We start from the raw sequence: 12,550 nt of genomic DNA on the forward strand, positions 1-12,550 counted from the left end.
ATTTGCCCGTCTCTCTCTTCACACATCCCATTACATCTTTCCACACGTTATGAATCATGTTGGCTCTTGCGGGAAATAAAGTTTTCTTTTCTTTTGAACAGTTTTCCTGACCAGTTTCTCCTGATTACTTTTTTGGCCTTTGCTCCCTATCAAGCAGGTGTTTTCTTTGTAACGAAGTAGTGGGAATTTTGGGTAATGGAATGGGCTGTCATGAGGTTGGCAGGACCATACACTTCAAATAGGTGTTTTTAATCTTTGCATGGGAGAAAGATGTGAAGAGTATGGCCAGGGAAGGAACATTCACATCCAGCAATCCACACAGGCTGTCAACACGTTGTCATAGACATCATGTCTCACAGGCAGGCAACCACAATCTGATTGTATTTCAGAATTACATACAAGAAAGCCCATTTAATTTGCCATAAAAGAATTAAATCACCACCTATCCACAGACTCAAAAACACAGTGGGCCAGGAGGTATGTAGCATTTCCAAAAACTTTCCAAGCAATGCAAGCGACCCTGTCTCTGCTTGAAATGAAGATGCAGGAGACCCCTCTCAGTCCAAAGACTAAAACATAGTCATTAGAAAATTTTCATATCTTCCTGAGATATCAATGACTGTGGCCTGCAGGACAATCTCACATTGTAGTCCTTGATGCTTGCATCATCATAGGTGCCCTGAGCATAAAACAGAACTGTGAGCAATTGCAGAAAATCCTGCACAACCCAGGAAACTGTGGTGAGTAAAGGTCTAGTCAGCACTTCCTCCACACACTGAACAGAGTGGACTTTTGAATGTCTTCAGATATTTTGATCAGAACTTCTCCCACAACACACTTGCCCACCACAAACTGGGTAGCTATTAACCATTTGGAGTGATGGCTCACAATACTCCATAGGACCAGTCTTTCAAACACAGAAACAGATTCTTCAAATTACATCTGATGGTGCTCCAGCTCTGGTGCCACCTCACAGGAGACAGCATTGACTGTGCCCTTCTGCCTTAAAGTTCTGCACTCACTGCTGTTATCCCCACATCCCCAGGACTGAGTACATTGCCCAGGTCCACAGCACCCTACCACCTGGTGACATGGAAGTCTCTTGACAAGGACTTCCAGACAGTTACAGTGTCCATCACAAAACAAGGCATCTGGGATGGAAAGAAATATTTACTGGGGAAGGAAGCCTTCCTAGAATAGCTGCCAAAGCCTCAAAAAGCAGAAACTTTTCTCCAGACAGCACATCTGTTTGCCCAGTGACAAGACTCAGCATCAGAAGGTGGCTGAGTAGTAGGCAACATGGTGCAGGGATAGAAGTAGAGCAAGAACACAAGGAGAAACAGAAATAAAACTTGTTTTGCATGGGTATACAACCCACATGCACATATATACTTACAGACAAACATCCTTTCTCTACGAATCCTCACATAAGAATTAAAAGGTTGAAAAGCTAATGAATATGCTGACAGCAAGTAGAAGCAGTAATAGGCTTAGACAGGATACTGGGCAATAGCATATGAAGACCAAAGGAGGTTCTTTTAAAAGACTTAATATCAAGGACATCACTATTGAAAAACATTTACATATTTAGATTTACCTTTGGTCTCCGCTTTCTTTGTCCATTCACATCTATTTTTTACAGCTAGGCCATTGCACAAAGTGGTGGGTAGCAATGGAACAAAAGAGCTGTTAATAGATAATGAATTTCATGTCCACTCACAAAAAAAGCAGTTTTCTGCTTAAGAACAATAATGTTTCAGTGATATATTAGCAGGCTTGTCCATATATTTCATTATGATATAATGAAATCCTTGCAGGGAGAGCAGGAGGAAAACACTCCACAAAGCTTTCTCTTCACTGCATGTATTCTGGGTTGAGAATTAAACACACTGTTGTATCTCAGCATTATTTACTCCATATACATATGATCACATATACACATGAAACTGCCAGTGGTCTCTATTGTGACAAATAAACATAGCAAATACATGCTCTGTTACTAAACTTTTTTTCTTTTATTAACTTATTTAAATAAGAAGTAGCATAACTGGGGCTGGGGGTGGGGTGCGTGGTGTGGAAGAGCTTTAGGCAATTGACTTTTCCAAAGTGTTTGCAGAGATAATTGGAAAATGTATTGAGAATGCTGTCAATCACCTTAATAGATGCAAAATTCTCATATACTTCCAGAGAGACAAAGGTGCTCCTGAGAGACACCAGGAGAGGGTTTCATAGTATTGGATAAGAAGTTTCCATTGCAAAGAAATTTCAGGCTACACCATAATTTCATTAAACTCCATTAGAGTCCATGTTTGCTTCTAATCATTCTATCCTATCTGCTAATTATTACAGAACAAACTTTTTTTCTTCTACCACACAGGAAAATATTTAAACACAAACCCTCTCTGAATGAAAGCACTTCAAGAATTTTATAGTGTGAAAACTTCCCTGAGGTGGAGAGAAACAAGCGCAACAGTCCAAAAAATCAGTAGTAGAAGAGATACCTGTGGTATTTCTCTATTTCTTTACAGATTTTCTCTCAGATCTGTGGTGTAAGACTGGTTTAAATCTTTGCTCAGTATTAACTTTTCCAGTGTCTACAGGACACTTTGTCACCGACTAGAGAAACAGTATATTTTCTTACATCTCTGCATATATTGAGACCAGAGATATGAGAGTCAAATATGTTACAGATATTATTGCAGTATTTTGTTCTGAGTAAGAATCCTGGAAATTTTAAAAGGCAGTTTTTTCCTTTTTTAAAAAAAAAAAAAAAAGTGTGCATGAAGTTTAAAGTCTGTTATGCAGTTACGTAAAACGATCAAACAATAGTTTTGCCACACAGTCTTCACTTACCACTTGGAATTCACCAGCTGATACATTTGCATTAGTCTTCTCTGGCTAAGTACCAAAGAGAAGGAATAAACATCAGAAAAAAAGCAGACCTTCCACCATTACTGGTAAGTTTTCCAAAACACATTATAGAAGAACAGGGAAGGAAATGGATAATTTGCTGCATCAAGTTCAAACAGCAGGAGTTGAATCCAGTAAAATGGCAATGTAGAAAACTCCACAGAATAACTTGTTAATTTTCAGAGGAGCAAGTAGCTCACTAGATATGTACCACAGTCCTCACTTAAAAGATAGTATTCTCTAAGCCCTACTGACAGTTACCCCAAGTTGCATTCATCAGTATAAGCAAGCCATAGCACATACTGCTCTTTATTCAGCTTCTGTAATCCCGTCTCAAGCCCTTGGTACGCATCAAGAAGAGAAGCGCATTTATATGCCAGACTGACGTGTTGTACAGTAAAACATTGTACTGACCTGTCATTCTTGATACAAAAAAAAAAAGCACAAGATTTACTGCTGCCATCCTCAGTGAACTGGAAGAGCAATCACAACAGCATGTGGCTGTTTTGACTTAGCCATTATCTAACAAACTCACAGGAAGCCCAGTTTGCATTTCTAAGTCTTCATTACAATGGCAATGGGTAAAATTGCAAACCATAACTGGGCTCCAGTGTTTGATAGCTGAAAATGCCTGGCCAGCAAAGTTATCAAGGATCACACAAAACTGTGACAAATAACAGGCTATTTGCTTTCTGACAACAGCATACAAAACAGTTGTAGACTAACACAGTTTTTAGTGCAGACAGAAGCTGCTTGGCTACAAATGAAGAAAACGACAAATACACACACACATATGAAAAAAAAAAAGGCCCACAGAATGCAATCCTCCGTCTCCAATGACAGTTTGAATGCCATCAGTTTAATTTAAATTTTAATTAGATTTTACTGTAACAAATACTAGAGATTGTCCTACAGCATGCATACATGAGTATTTCTTCCAAGACTGCTAATAAAATACTATGCCTCTTTCACAATTTAGATCATCACAATTCTGCCCTTTTCTTTCAGCCAAAAACCATTCTTAAAATTCAGAATGGTAAGTAGGTTTAGGTTCATTAAATAGTCAAGATAATTGCAGAAACAGCTCATTTCTCTCACAGATTTAATTAAAATAAAATACAATGACCATCCCTCAACCAAAAAAAAAAAAATCCTATTTATTATTTTGTAGGTAATTTGCACAAATCCTGTAGTGCAGCTTTATTAGGCTATTTTTTTTGACCATGCCATCATATCCTCTTTCATGCAATGTTTTGAAACATGTTCACATTAGGCACTTTTGTGCAATTTATAAATTAATTAATAAACTATAATTAGTAGACTAGAACACAAAGACCCACAAAATAATGCTTTCTCAAAGGCATTAGTGACACTCCTTTGTACAGGATACCAGCCTATAAGACATGATATTTTTATTCTAAAAAAGATTGCTTAGAATACCTATGGGGTTTTTTAATACATTCAGCTTCCTTAATGTGACAATACATGCTGTACAGGATATCTGAATTAAAAAAAAGAATTAATTTGGATGTGTTACCCAGCCATATAACTGGACCATCTGCTTCTTTCTGGTAAGGAGAAACTTTGTTTCAGATTCATATATCTGCATTGAAATAGTTTTATTTTGCAAATTTTCTGAAGTTCTAACTCTTCAAATACCATACTGATCCTTCATATTTTCCAGGTAATATCATCTACATTTGTGACTACCTCAAAGTACACATTTTTATTGTCCACTAAATGCTAAAGTGACATATTCTTCTTTTATATAAGTGCTTAAGAAAACTTACATCTACTTGTAAGCTGTCACATAATAACTGCTTGATGCAACTTATATCAACATCAAGGGTATTTTGTATGCTAATGAGAAGGGGCTTTTGGTAATATCATCAGTTGTAAATGGAAGATGACATCACAGTACAAAGATTGATAAAACAGTGGAATTTAGAACTGTTTAAGTTTAACGATTAGTATTTGTTCAAATACAAAATGTTTGCTTTATATTATTGAATGAATATAGCAAAATAGGAGAGTTATTTGTTCTGGTTTTTGTTTTGCTTTTTTTTTATTCATCATGTTAAAACTTTTCTGGAGTCGAGTTAATGTCTCAGGTGAGGTAAAACTCTAAAGGTGTTCTTGCATCTTCCTGACCAAAAGATGAAAGTAAAGGAACTAGAAAGTTGAAGAGTTGTGATGCGTTCTCGAGCTGGAACCACCAGTAAAACCATCCTATGACACCTCTGAGCCCAAGAAAAGATGACAGCGGTACTTGAAATGAATCAGTATTGAAAGAAATGGTCTGTCACCTCCTAAAAGATTATGAATCAGAAGAACATACATTCATTTAAACATGGACATTTCTGCAATATGACTAATAATTCAGGGACAATTGTGAGACGGAGTTTCTAAAAGCACAAGAGATTTATTTATTTATCAGAATTTTTTAGTTTATTTTAAGCAAATGGAAGTTCTGTTAAAACTTCAAATACTAGCACAGTGCGCTGGCCCAGACCAGATTGTTCAGGCTGTTTCCTGAAAGAGAGATGTAAATTGACCTTGTTAAAAGGTAAAAAATAGTAGAATTTAATTTGAATGCAAGTGCTTTATTAATGGTTGATTATTTCAGTATGAGACTCTGAGGAGCTGTTTTTATTCAGCAGACTTGAAATACTTTTGTTAGGTTTGCAGTCCATAATTAAGATCACTACCTTTTCCCCTTTTATGCACTCTATTACTGATAGAAGTGGATTCACTAACACTTAAATAGAAATTTCTTGACCACGCCATAAGCTGATTTAGTTACCCTTAATATGCTTCTACAGAGTAGAGTACAGCTTGGTCTTATTTTACTTTAATGAGATTATTCCTTCAGATGCACAATTTTTGGACTGATATGAACAGGAACATTTTAGCATTTGTCAGCTATGCTTTGCTGAGATGATTAATAACTTTTAGAACCACACTTGGGGCTGATAGTGTCTACACAGATCTGCTATTCTTTAGTGGGATGGAAAACACTGAGAATTACAGAGTAAAAAGTTCTGAAGCATTGACTGGATAAAAATAGATGACCACAATGAAGTAGGAATAAGCAGACAAGAATACAATAAAACTGGAATGTCATACACATAGTTTTTGTGACTGCATTTAGCAAAAAAAGAATGCCAAGAGTCCTCCATTTTTTCCTGCAAGATTTCCCATTATTCCTGTCTGAATGTTAATGCCCTTTTAGAGGTCCTGGTAACTTTGATATCAAAACCTAGATCCACAAAGCCAAGTTAAAAAAAAAAAAAAAAAAAAAAAAAAAAAAAAAAAAAAAGTAAGATTCACTGTTTTTCAATTAGATGTGGAACTTTAAGACAAATGAAATTTAGGATTTTTTTTTTCATTTACAGAAGAATTGTTTTTTAATAGATTATTCACAAAACAAACCTTCACCACTTTCCAGATCTACTCATTTGGAGAGGGTTCACTAAGTAACCAGAAGACAAAATTATCTTCCAACTTCTATCAATCTAAATTAGGATGGCTGAAATTCAACAGAATGACAGCATTGTAACAATGGTGCAAATTAAAAAAGGGTGTTAATTTTATTGTGTACAGCTTTCAGAAAACTGTAGAGGATACAAGAAAAAAAAATGTGTGAAAAACCTTGTGTAATCCTTCATCTTCCCACCAGCCAAGGGTGCAATCTTGGCAGTGTTCTGAGGGATGAGCTGCATATCATGTATTACTCCAGCACTTTAGAAAAACCCTACATCTTGAAACATGCAACATCTCAGATGCTAGTGATTAAAACTGTTTTGTGCAGATCTCTGTAGGCATTAAAATGTGCATTTGTCTAAGAAGGCTAACTCTAGGCAAATAACTCTCAAACTGGGTGAAGGTAGCACAAGGGTTAAGAAAAAGTTTAACAACCGTGTTATATTGGAGCAATCATTATAATGCCAGTGCTCTGGGCAATGACAATCTGTTAGCTCTTTTCTAAACCCAGTACAAGCATTTGTAATGCAAATGTTAGCGCACTGAATATATGGCACTGTTTCTGCACTCATTCATACCAGGGAGGGAAAGAATCATGTGGCCCCATCCTCCTCTGACAGCAGATTGCTCCCTTTAGCTCTTGTTCACTTCCCTATGTTTTTTTCTAATCTAGTTTTAAATGTCATTAACCACAGAGATTGTTGTTCAGGACTGGGCATAGCATTTGTTAGCCTTGTCTTTCCTTCCCACCGTATAGCAGTCTGATTTATACAGTGAATAGGCTAAATTCCCCTTTCACATGGTTTTTAATGTGGTTTTACTGAGCTGCATTGGTGGCACCCTGAGTGTAGAACTCCATAAGCAATCTACCTATCTAGAAATCAGAAACAGGAACATTGGTCCAGTGTTTTGAGACATTTATGGTTCAGTTTCATTGAAATCTGCATGCTTGGTAAAGTACTTAGAAAACCTGAGAAACTGAGTCACAAACTAGGAAAAGCTAAAGATTGAAGAGGAGTGGTATGAAGGAAAATTATTCCTGTTTGACATTGTCATTCAGTTAGCTGCAGAAAATATGCAGATAAATAATATGTCTACAGTCTTTTGTGTGCATCACAGTCCTACAGGACTAATTTATAACCATTTTTTTGTTCAGAAGCCACCTTAAGAATTTTGCCATGGAGGCGTTGAATACCTGCAAAACCAATTTAAGCCGGACTTAAGCAGGACTTATTTTTCTGGCTGTTTTTTCATGGACCTGTTAGAAAAAAGTCTTAAGTTTATTGAGAGCTCTGTAGAACAAATTGGAAAGTGTTACTTAAGAATATCCAAGGTTTTTTTCTGACAAAATTACTTGAATGACAGCTCACCATGAAAGTGAAACAGAAACACATTTTTTCCAGCTTCCCATTGCCCTTGATTGAAATAAACAAACAAACCTGCCAGGATTAAAAGTAGTGAATCTGGTTACTTACCTTGGAAGAAATCAGCAGAAAGAAATATGTGACAAACAAAGTACATTAGCCACATTCAACAGTTTAAGCAAGATCTGATGGACAAAAACATGAACAGAAAACTGAATTTTCAACCTATTTTTCCTTCCCTTCAAAAGCATATGTGAAAACTGGGAACTTACCAAATGTTCAAGGAGACAGATAAGTTCTGCCAAGGTAGACACTTCTGTCTGAGCAGTAGGTAGGAAATGGAATTTGAGGGATTGTTTGGCACAAGTGCTGAAACGTAATAGTGTTCATGGCTTCTCACTTCCAGATCTACAGAAAAAAAAAAGCAGGTAGTCATAACTGATGTGACTTAAAAATTATAGTGGAACAGCTGTTATGGCACACATGATAGCTGAAGGAGACATGAGAAGAAGGTGCTAAATGGTGTGCACAGAGGGTGAACTTTGGTGTAGTTCAAGATGCCTACAAAAAGCCATGCAGGGAGGTGTAGGGAATACAGTATAGGCAAGAAAAGTAGAAATCCCAGTGTTTGGTAGGAGAAGAAATTCCCATGCCAATTTGTGTATTTCTTTATTTATAAAGAAGCAGGACCTGACAATCCCATTTAATTAGTATGGACTTGTTGGACTGAGCACTACATAAATAAAACACAGAACAGTGATGAAAATTATAGAGTTTTACCAAATGCACTAATTTGTGCCACTACTGAATTCTGTTTTATCCCCATTTCTTTATTTATTCAAGTGATCACTGTTTCTAAACATGGAGGAAGAAAGTATGAAGACATATAAACACATTTTTAACAGTATCTACTACCAGAGCTAGTAACAAAATCCAAAGTATTTAACAGTTAAACTCATAATCTTCCACTACGGACATGAGTAAAGCAACCCAAAGCATCCATTTTCTCTTCCAAACAGGAATTAGCAAATATCTACCATCACACCATAGGAGTGAACAGCTATCTGTGTTGATACAGTAAATGAAAACCTTGAACACAGACATGTCTTATGTGACTGAACATCACCTGTCCCAATAGACTCATGCCCCTAAATCAAATGGTTTATTTTGAAAATGCAACACTTTATGTAAAGGGCTTCAATGATTAAGTGATGCAGCATTTCTCAAATTCTCTCATTTAAAGTCAGCAACCCACAGAAACCATGTTAGTTTTGTTCGAACTGACCCTCAAGCATGCAAATAATTAAGAACAAAATCGAAATGTGACATGCCATTCTAGAACATGTGACAGAGCATGACATTTAACTTTGAACTTTATAGAGTAAAAAATTTGAACAGTCAAAAATACCTCAGAGGAAAAGACATTTTAGGATTGATGCCATGTAGCAACTTCCCTTATTATGTTCCTAAACATATAAAACAATTCAATTTTTAAAGGAAACAAACACAATTATTAATAGTTAAAACCAATAAGATTCATATTTGCTTTCCATAGTTAATTTAAAGGCATTATCATGATTTCTTAGAAGAAAAAAAAAAAACAAAAACAAAACAACGCATTTAGCATATCAATGAAATCAGAAGGGAAGTTCTATTGAAGGACTAACTCTCCTTAATGCCCTTATTCTCCCTTCATTATGCCATTGATGTCCCATGACAACAACATTAATTTGACATGGATGAGTTATGACCCACTGTTTCTTGCACAACTCTCAAGAAGCCCAAGGCAGGGTTTTCTGCTTTGAGTATTGGGGCCAGAAAGACCATGCATAAAACCAGTGCAGTAAAAGGAGTAATTAAGCGACAGGTTGTTTTGCTGTAAGCAGTTAACCAGCTGTGCCTAATAAATTATTTGATTATACAACATCCTATAGTTTGACATCGATTGTAACCATGCATAAAACTAACATTCAGTGATTTTGTATATTTGCTTGTGTGATTATATCATTAATTCCTCCTGGCACTCATTAACACACCCTGGCAATTCAGCACTATTGGGTTTTCCATAGAAATGGTCAGCATGCTCACAGCACTGCAAAACCATGGACTAATAAAAGATAACAATTCTGAGAAGGACATGGGAAAAGATTGCCATTCCTGTTTGCTGATGAGAAACAGATCTGTGCAAGGCCACTCACACACATAGAAGAAATGAATAAAAGAGTGAAACTGAGCCACGTATACACCATATGTGTGAATATGTACAGTGGACATACACACGTGTAAGCACACATATTCGCACAAAGCACAATTCAGTAGAGACATCCAAGAAATTGCTAAATGGGAAGATATATATATATGTATAAATCATAGACTACTTTGGGTTGGAAGGGACCTTCTAAGGTCATCTAGTCCAACGCCCTCACCATGAACAGGGACATCTTCAACTAGATCAGATACCCATTTTCATAGGTAGAATACCACACTAAAGTACACACTGTGTTTCTGGCACATGCACTACTTTGCTCTGCAGCTCTCCATCACCGCCATATACGTCGCTCGATGCTTGGGAGCTGTAGCTATGGATATCACATTTCCTAGCCCCACATTGATTCTGTATTACCCTGCCTTCTCACAAAAGAAAGGGGAATCTGCTCTGATAAGAAAGCCGTATTATGAGATCTTGCATAAACCTGAACTTAAAAACCTCTGTGAAACAGACTTCACAACTACTGCAAGTCCCCCTTGACCACATCCATTTCCTAAACAATGCTGGCATGAGTCCTCTTCATAGAGGAGAGTCATCTTCTCATGTGACCACAAAGAACCACAGACGGCTGTAACTGTTCTCTAGTTACAAGTTTCAGTCCTCCAGTAAGGACCCAGAAACCATCAGTATGACTCAGAGGGCCATCACATGTCACATGTAAGACAACAGTGAAGTCAGCATTTCTCAAAAAAAAAAAAAAAAAAAAAAAATCAGACAGCAATTCATAAACTATTAAATGGAAGGTTATGAATAACAAATAAATGAATGCAAATTCAGTTCTCCATGGATAATACAGGTACAAAAATGCAAATTTTTCAGGCTAAATTATTCACAATGAATGAGTCAATCAGCCCTATTCCCTCACAGACACCTATTTCCAGAAGCTATTTATAAGTGAGATAAAATTGGTGCGTGTGTATCATCTATTTCTGTGCAACAGGAAAGCACATGATAATCCTTTCTATTTCCTTTATTAAGGCATTCCATGAACATGAATGACAACAACAAACACAAGAACCTGCTGTAAGTGATATCACAGTGAGAGCTAAATTGTGAATTGGTGGATTTGGCTAACATCACAAATTTCAGTAGTTTTGATCAAGCACTTAATAAATGAAGTGTTTTGTTATCAAGTGATGTAGTCAGTAGAACTCTGAATGAAACAGCCAATTTCATAATTCTGTCACCATCATGTCACCTAAAACCAAAATATCTGTGATTCCCAGGAGCAGTTACAAACAGAAACAGCTATTGCAAACTAAAAAAAAATGAGATCACACAGGGCTGCTCTTCCCTGACTTCCCAGCCAGTTGTATTTCCCACAACCACAGGATCCTCTCCTACTTGGAGGGACTTGGCTTTCTTGGGAAGGCAGGCAGAAGGAAGGCAAAAAAAAAGTGCACTTGAGTTTCTTACCCCTTTGCTCCAGAGAGCACAGTTTCATCCTACTGTAGTTTGCTATGCACTACACAAAAGAGCAAAAATGGAGGCAGTCACCAAGTCTTTGCTCTCAGCAAAACAGGTGTATCTCCGATTCATTTCCAAAACTGGAGCAAGTCCTGATAAAAGGGCTTTTCCAGCCGAGAGAAGGATTGTGCACTTGCATTCCAGCAAGCACTTCAGAAGAACTTTGCTGAACTGGGATATCAAAACCACCTGTCATTCATGCTTTCCCCCTAACATTGAACCAAGACCTGTAATTGTCTCATACACACTTTTGGCAACTGTAGCCATAGCAGAATCAACTAGTAAGTTAACTTAGTGATGCCGTTTTACTAAAAAACAGTTGCTAAGTTAGTCACTTCAAAAACTTGATACAAGTTGAGGAAAAAAAAAAAAAGAAAAAAAAAAGAGCAATCATAGGGACACATTTTTTTTCAGATATCATTTAAAGGTTAAGCCAGACAAGACCCCTTAATAGGGATCTAATTCGATCCAAAGGCTCACCTTAGGAGACTGGGTGTTGTATGAGCAAAGGTTGAGGCTGCTCAACATCACTTCTGTCAGTGACAGCTGAGTCTCCCTGAAGGCTACACACACTTGCACATGGATCCTGGCTACCTCGTTTACCAATGAAACATCCCAATTAACTTACAAAGGGATTATCCATATGAATTCTCACTGAAATTAATGTGGCCAAATGTCTTTCCTGGCTTTGTAGAACTGAACCCTCATTTACATGTGGCTGAGCAATCCCTCCTTACCTCATCCCTGGAAATTGGACATGTTTCACCCTAGCTGTATAAAGTGATGATAGCATTAAAGGGTAAAAAAATTAATTATTAAGCATGATGTAAAACTAGAGTTTGAACTAATCTAAAATAAATGTAATGCCTTTTTTCAACAGTGAAAACAACATTGGTCTAATTTTTCCAATACTGATTCACACACAGACAACAAAGAGAACACAGATTCACCCAAAATCAAATGAGATTCAAAATTGCTTCCAGAGTTGGTGCTGAAAACAAAGCATGCACAAGGGTCTACTATACTGCACTCTTGCAAGGCATAAACAGGGTCTGCA

The 12,550-nt window shown here is 36.9% G+C and overlaps 1 long non-coding RNA gene across 4 annotated transcripts in view; it reads right to left on the bottom strand.

Annotated features, from left to right (window-relative positions):
* Positions 1-12,550, bottom strand: part of LOC139828228 (uncharacterized) — a 32,289-nt gene that overhangs the window by 10,207 nt on the left and 9,532 nt on the right. For 3 of the 4 annotated variants that reach the window (XR_011739609.1, XR_011739612.1, XR_011739614.1), the window contains one exon: positions 8,030-8,165. This is a non-coding gene — a long non-coding RNA (uncharacterized lncRNA). Of the gene's footprint in view, positions 1-8,029; positions 8,166-9,165; positions 9,229-12,550 lie in introns of those variants that run through there. The other variant, XR_011739617.1, reaches the window with a different exon arrangement.

Source organism: Patagioenas fasciata, chromosome 1 (assembly GCF_037038585.1).
Source record: "Patagioenas fasciata isolate bPatFas1 chromosome 1, bPatFas1.hap1, whole genome shotgun sequence".
Taxonomy (NCBI): domain Eukaryota; kingdom Metazoa; phylum Chordata; class Aves; order Columbiformes; family Columbidae; genus Patagioenas; species Patagioenas fasciata.